The sequence below is a fragment of the Poecile atricapillus genome, chromosome 3 (assembly GCF_030490865.1).
Source record: "Poecile atricapillus isolate bPoeAtr1 chromosome 3, bPoeAtr1.hap1, whole genome shotgun sequence".
NCBI lineage: Eukaryota > Metazoa > Chordata > Aves > Passeriformes > Paridae > Poecile > Poecile atricapillus.
The window spans coordinates 101,602,553-101,608,831 of record NC_081251.1 but is presented as its reverse complement, the minus strand read 5'-3'; positions in this window follow the sequence as shown (position 1 = coordinate 101,608,831).

Here is a 6,279-nt window from a genome sequence, read left to right as displayed (position 1 = left end):
CAATTACAGAAGGATGGTGTGTATGGTTAGGATGGTGTCAAAACCAACATGTTCTTCAGAACAGAGCCTGAACCCAAACTCTGTGTTAAAAGGCATGAAGCGGGCAAGCTGGGCTGTGGATTCAAACATGGGATTGGTAAGTTTTGGCTAACCAGTGTCTCACAGTTTGCAGAGGTCTGGGTCTGGTCCTGAGCCTTGTACTCAGTGCTCTTCAGCAATTCCTCGTAGCAGGCCTCTATATGACATGCACGTAGGTGACTGTCGTCACACCAGCTCTAGGGTGACTGTGCTTCACTTCAGTAATCCCAGTGACTTCAGTGGCAGAGGATGGAATGGGCTGAACTCCCCTCCTACAAATGGTGGAGTTCAGCCAGGCTTGTCTGAAAGACCACCTGCCACCTAACTCATAAAAGTCAGGGGATTATCAAGGACCACGTTAAAGTGTACAAAACTTTTCCTACCTACTGAATAACAGAAAACACGCAATTGTCATCTTCAGAACTGGCTTTGTTTAATGCAAGAGAAGCCGGTATGCACCTCTGGTGTCAAATGTTTGCATCACCACAAAAATGCTTACTTCCTTACTTTCTCATTGAAATAAGTTGCTAAAATGAATGTAGGCTCTCTGTTGTCCTAAATTTGCATCTCTTACTTCTGCAGTATTGTTGCAGAGATTCATGCAAATAATTTCCTTGCAGTTCTTTGAGGGCTCCAACCCTGTATTCGTTTCCCACAATTTTGACTGTGCAGGTTGTACAGAAGGGCATTGCTTTGGACTTCCCCCAGAAGCTGGCTTCCCCCAAAATGTTGATACCAAGTCATAAATTGGCCTTTGGCTGTTGCTGCTACCATCTTAAGCCATATTTAACCTGTGCTAGCCCAAACCACTGAAGAGCCAAAAGCAAATCTGGTCTAGAGTGTGTAGTTCAGCACGACAAGTGGATGCAGAGGATTTGCTGCAAACCTCATTCAAAAATTCATGCTCAGCTCTGGATCATTTCTCTAAATTCCCTCAACTACACTGTGAAGATGATAAAACGGCTTCTGCTGATTCCAAACAAGAAACAAACCCTTAAGCTTATATTCTGAGAAGCCTTCTCTCGAAAAATTACTGAAAAATTGTAGGCAAGACCATGAGTGTCGCTAGAGGACACAAAATGATTCACACAAACATCTCTCAGTGTCAGAACAAAAAACTGTCCCTTTATTCTCTGACTCCAGTATTTATAGATTCTTGACAATGACCAGAGATTGGATAATTAAGTTACCACCTTCCCAATCACACTGGTCATGAGAAATGTCCATCAAAAGATGTTTCTTAGAAGGAATGTGATAAACAACTTACGTTTATGTTACTTTCATGTGAATGTAACTAAAACTATGAAAACAGTATCAGAAGGCTTCAGTTTCCAAGGTGACATCTCACCCTTTCTCCTTTAAAAAAAGAAAAAGAAAAAAGAAAAATGAACAGTATTCTAAACAATCGGAAGGCTCTAGTTTCAGGGTGATACATGAGTAGTAGGTTGGTCACTGAATAAATTGAACAAGCTGATGAACACAAATTAGGAATATTAGAAATGTTTGAAAATATTTCCATTAAATTTTATATAGATATTTTACTCTATTTACTTACTTTGTTTTGCACGGGGTTGGAGTAGCCATCATTTTTACTTTCTTTTGAATTTGTAGAAGTGTAAAATATTTTGGAATTTACCCTTGGAAAACCAACTTTAAATTGGAGGTTTTGCACACCTGCGCCTGCCAGCTGAATTATGGTGTTGAATGTATCTTTTTCCTAACCAAAGGAATCAGAGCTGGAGATAAACCATCACACATGGGTCTGTATCACACTGTAAATGTCACAGCTTTTATCAAGATGTGTTTGGCCAGAAACAAGCAGTGATGATTGTAACGTGTTTCCAGCTGGCACAGACTCACACTTAAAATTCTGTGATATGGTAGGGGCTGCATTCAAGAGGCAGGAGTTTTCTCCAGGTGGTAGAGAGACTCCTCAAGGTCCATCTGTCAGAGTGCCTGACTGTCTGTGCACTCATCCTCTTTGGAGGCAGGAGGAGGTGTTTGGGGCTCCTTTTGAAGCCCACTGAAAGATAAATTTAGGCAAGGATGTCCAGGGACAGGTCATGGTCTGGAGAAGACTCTGGCTGCTGGAGGACCCAGTTCAGGCAGGTGCCTTCCAGAGATGCAAGGGAAACAGCACAGGCAGAGAGCCAAAAGAATGAAAATTTGTTATTTGCCCTTGGGATTACCCCCACAGGTAAATCTCTTACTATGATGATTTATGTGTTTGTTTATCAAAAGAGTGAATAGTACCCTGCTTTTTTTTTGCAGCCCGACCTCTTAGGGTTGTATCTTGGTGCATTTGTCATCATGAGGACTATTACTCATTAGAACTATTACATAAATCAGGGCAGACAGGCTCTGTCCCAGAGGGCTTAGGAGTTTGAACAGCTAGGACCCCAAGCCACAGCAGAATTACCTGTTTGTTATTTCGCTCATAAAAACTTGCTCAAGTGTATCAACATTCTGTGAGCTCAAGAACTCTTATTTTTTATGGTAACAAATTTGCAAATTAAGGAGGCTTTTTATTTTCAGTGAGTTGTTTTAAAGGATAAATATTACAGCTATGATTAGGATCCTGTTTAAACTGTAAATCTGTGAATTGTTTTCAAACTACTTATTCCAGCCTGGCAACTACAGTGAAGTAATATGAAATTGTACATACCTCCTCTGTACTTTTTCTGAGTCCAGGCAAAGGCAGACACACAGTCTGCTGTAACATGATTGAAATGTTTCCAAGTCTCTCTGGTACCATCAGTCACAGGGTTGCCTTTGCAGGACCCTTTGCAGTTCCTATTAACTCCAGAGGAAGTTGGACCAGCTCCTAGAGCTGGGCATCTCAAGGCATTTGGGCATCAGATTGCTGCTCTGTTCACTTAGATCTAATGTTTACTTACACCCAACGACCTTGGTAATCTCCACTGTGCTTCTCCTTAGCCTCAGAGGCATAGAAAGTGCATGCCCAGTTATTTACCAGTGGCCCTGTTTCTTGCAGGTCACATATCCCCAGAAGTTGACATAAGTCAACCACAGGGACTGCCAGGCCATATCTAAGTCCTGTAAAAACCCCAAACACATCTGGCTCAGCAAAGCTCAGTTTATAAGAGAGTCAGAGCACAGTGACCTGGGTCTCACTGGGAAGCATCTGCTGAAGGGTGGCCTTACAGTTCCTTCATATTCAGTAGCAGAAGTATTTTTCAAGGATGCATGGAAACGAAGCTCCAAATCTCTACTTTTCAGGTTGCCAGCCCTACCTGGGCACCCATCACCCCTGTGCATGACAACACGAGCTAAGAGGACATAGGAGGTTTGAGATGAGTCTTTCCTAGTCCCTTGTGCTCTTCCTTTAGCTTTTCTTTTTTTTTTTTTAATGCCAACTCCTCTTTGAACTTTTATTGTGTGTGGTCCAACTCAGATTCCCCAGGGTAGCCTGCTCCGTTCGTGAATTAACCCCTAAACATGCACCAGTTGCACCAAGTGCAGTTCCTCCTGGTATTTCATTTTCACAGACAAAGCAGATACCAGCAATACCTGGACACAGACTGAAGCACAAGAAATCAGATGGAAATGGGAGGAACAGAGTGGGAAAGTGAAAGCACACTGCACTAGATTGCACTTTCTTTTCAGGTAACTTGGGAGTTGTATTACATCCTTCAAATGATTTTTGTTTTTTCAGAATTAATTATGGATAGCCTTGAAAGAATATGATTGACTTAGGTTTTGAAAGTTCATCTTCCCTGGTACAACCCCCTCTGCACCACCCTGTAGAGCAGCAGCTGTAACTCTTTGCTTACACAGACCAAGACATCCCAGCTGCCTGCTGAGCCTACAGGCAGCACAGACCTGAGCTCAGACCCTGTCTCCCAGATAGGTCTTTTGCTGCCTGAGCCCAGGGAAGAGCAATCAGGAGCAGCAGAAAGCTGCAGGAATTAGGACTTCTCTGTGAGCTGGCCCCTAGTGAGAACAGCAGTGGCACGGGTGTGAGCTGTTTGGACAAAGGAGATACCACATTCACCTGGCACCTGCACTAATACCTTGAAGATGAAAATTAAAACTTAGGTGAGAATTTATGAGCAACAATGACCAAGTTCAAGTGACATCTTCTCTTAGCCCTGGAGGTCATTCACAAAGATTAATTTCCTGTGAAACCTGTAGCATTTGGCAAGTCATTACACTGAACTCTCGGGGTCTGTTTTCCCCAGGTTTGTCTTGGACAAAGTTTGGAGTCACAGCAAGATGTCATCTGGTTCTCATTGTTTTCTTCCCATCTGCAAACAGAGTTCTCACTTTGAAAAAATTCAAGTGGCTCTTTATTTCCTTGCAGTGTGAAGGACATCCTTCAGACCATGTAGATGTTCAGAGCAGTCTCAGTGACCTCAGCCATAGACAGCAGTGTCTGAGGGACAAGGCTGTGCTTTGCCTCCATGCAGAAGCAGCATTGCACAGCAATGCAAACAAAGGTTCTTTAGGCAGTTACCAGCTCTGATTGCAACCAGAATTACTGGTGGAAGGCAGGAATCCCACTAGAGCTCTCTGGGGCTGCCCTGTGCTGTGCTCAGGTTACCCAGAAGTGCCCCCATTGATGTAGTGCTGCTGTCCCAGCACGGCTTCAGCCCTGGCCTCCAGTCTTTTCTCCTCCCCAGCTTTCTGTGGGTGAAAATTTGAGTATACCATGACCATTTACCCATATTTCAGTCATGCCTTGCTGCTGAAAGACTTTAGCAGCAGTGGAGGTCATATAGCCAAGCATGTGGGCTCAGTATAAACCTGATTGCCTGCGTGGGATGAATTTATGGCTATATGGAAATCAGCTGTAGCAATGAGACCATTCTCACATTTTAGTATTTTTCTAGCCTTTAACTTGAAAAATATTCAGTGGCAAATCATTTCAGTGAATGTTCAGAGCTAATCTCAACAAAGCCATACTTTGCTGATTGCTAGCCTAGCAAATCTGTGGGTATGGCTGCTGCTCTAATTGGATTACTAATGTGCCTTTCCAAACCAACACACATCTGCAGTGTTACATTTAAATAATACAGCAAATGCTGTGTTACATAATAAATTCAATTAGGAAAAATTACTACTTGACTCACACAAAATAAGTAATGAAGGGTGCATTGCACATTGTACAACTAATATGCAATTTTTTTTTTCCTTTTTTTTTTTTTTTTGTGAATACGTCCATGTTTGAGCTCAAATTATGCTTTCGTGAATGCTAGGGAAAGAGAGGCACTACATTGTGGAAAATAAGGGAAAGTATGCATTGTGTAGCAATGGCACTTTGGAAGGACTGCTTTAGTTTACATGGCCACAGCCTGAGTGCCCCTACCAATGAAGACACATATCTTTTTTTCTTTCTCTGTTTTCTAAATGGGTAACATCCACCCTTTAATTACAATATCTCTTTAAACCCCTCAAAAAGAAAATGCAATTGCCCTACATTTTGCATTGGCAAAAAGAGGTCTAAGGTCAAATCCAAACTTTCAACTCTAAGGATCCAGAGTGTAGCTTTGAAGTGGGGCTGCAGATGTGCAGCCTTCAAATGTGTTGTGCTTCATCCTTCCCTGGAAAAAAAGAGGGAGTAAATACAGATACAGTTTACTGCAAATTACCCAAAAAAGACTGGCAATTTAGCATGGGGGGAAAAAACTACAGCAAGTGTGCTGTTATTGAGAAATGAAAAGCGTGGGGAAAGGGAGAGGCTTAGAAGTGTTCTCCAGCAAATCCAGCAGAAAACCAAAGACTTACTTTGCATTTGCTCCTGCATTTGTTCCTCGTCACACAACGTTGTGACACTGTCACCACCCCAAGGAGCTCCTGTGGTGTCGTGGGCTCAGCTACCTCCTCTGGAACATGGAGAGGTATTTTGTGAGACACAGGGGAGAAAGGACCACACCATCTTCATTCAGCACTGATTTTAGGAAGTCAATTGCCCAGCTTTTACTGGAAAGCAGCCATGCTGGTTGATGATCCGTATTTTGGGTGTATCAGAGGTACAGATTCCCATACCCCCAAGTCCTCCTAGTCCCAGGGCCATGTCATGCCCAGGAATGTCCCAGCCAGCTCCCAAGCCCAGACTTGGCATGAGGATGTAGCTGGGTTTGAAAGTGTGTAACATCCCAACATCCCATCATGAACATCCCAAGTGTTTTCAGGATCAGACCTTCAGCAGATGATGCTTTTTCAAACCTAAGGAATACA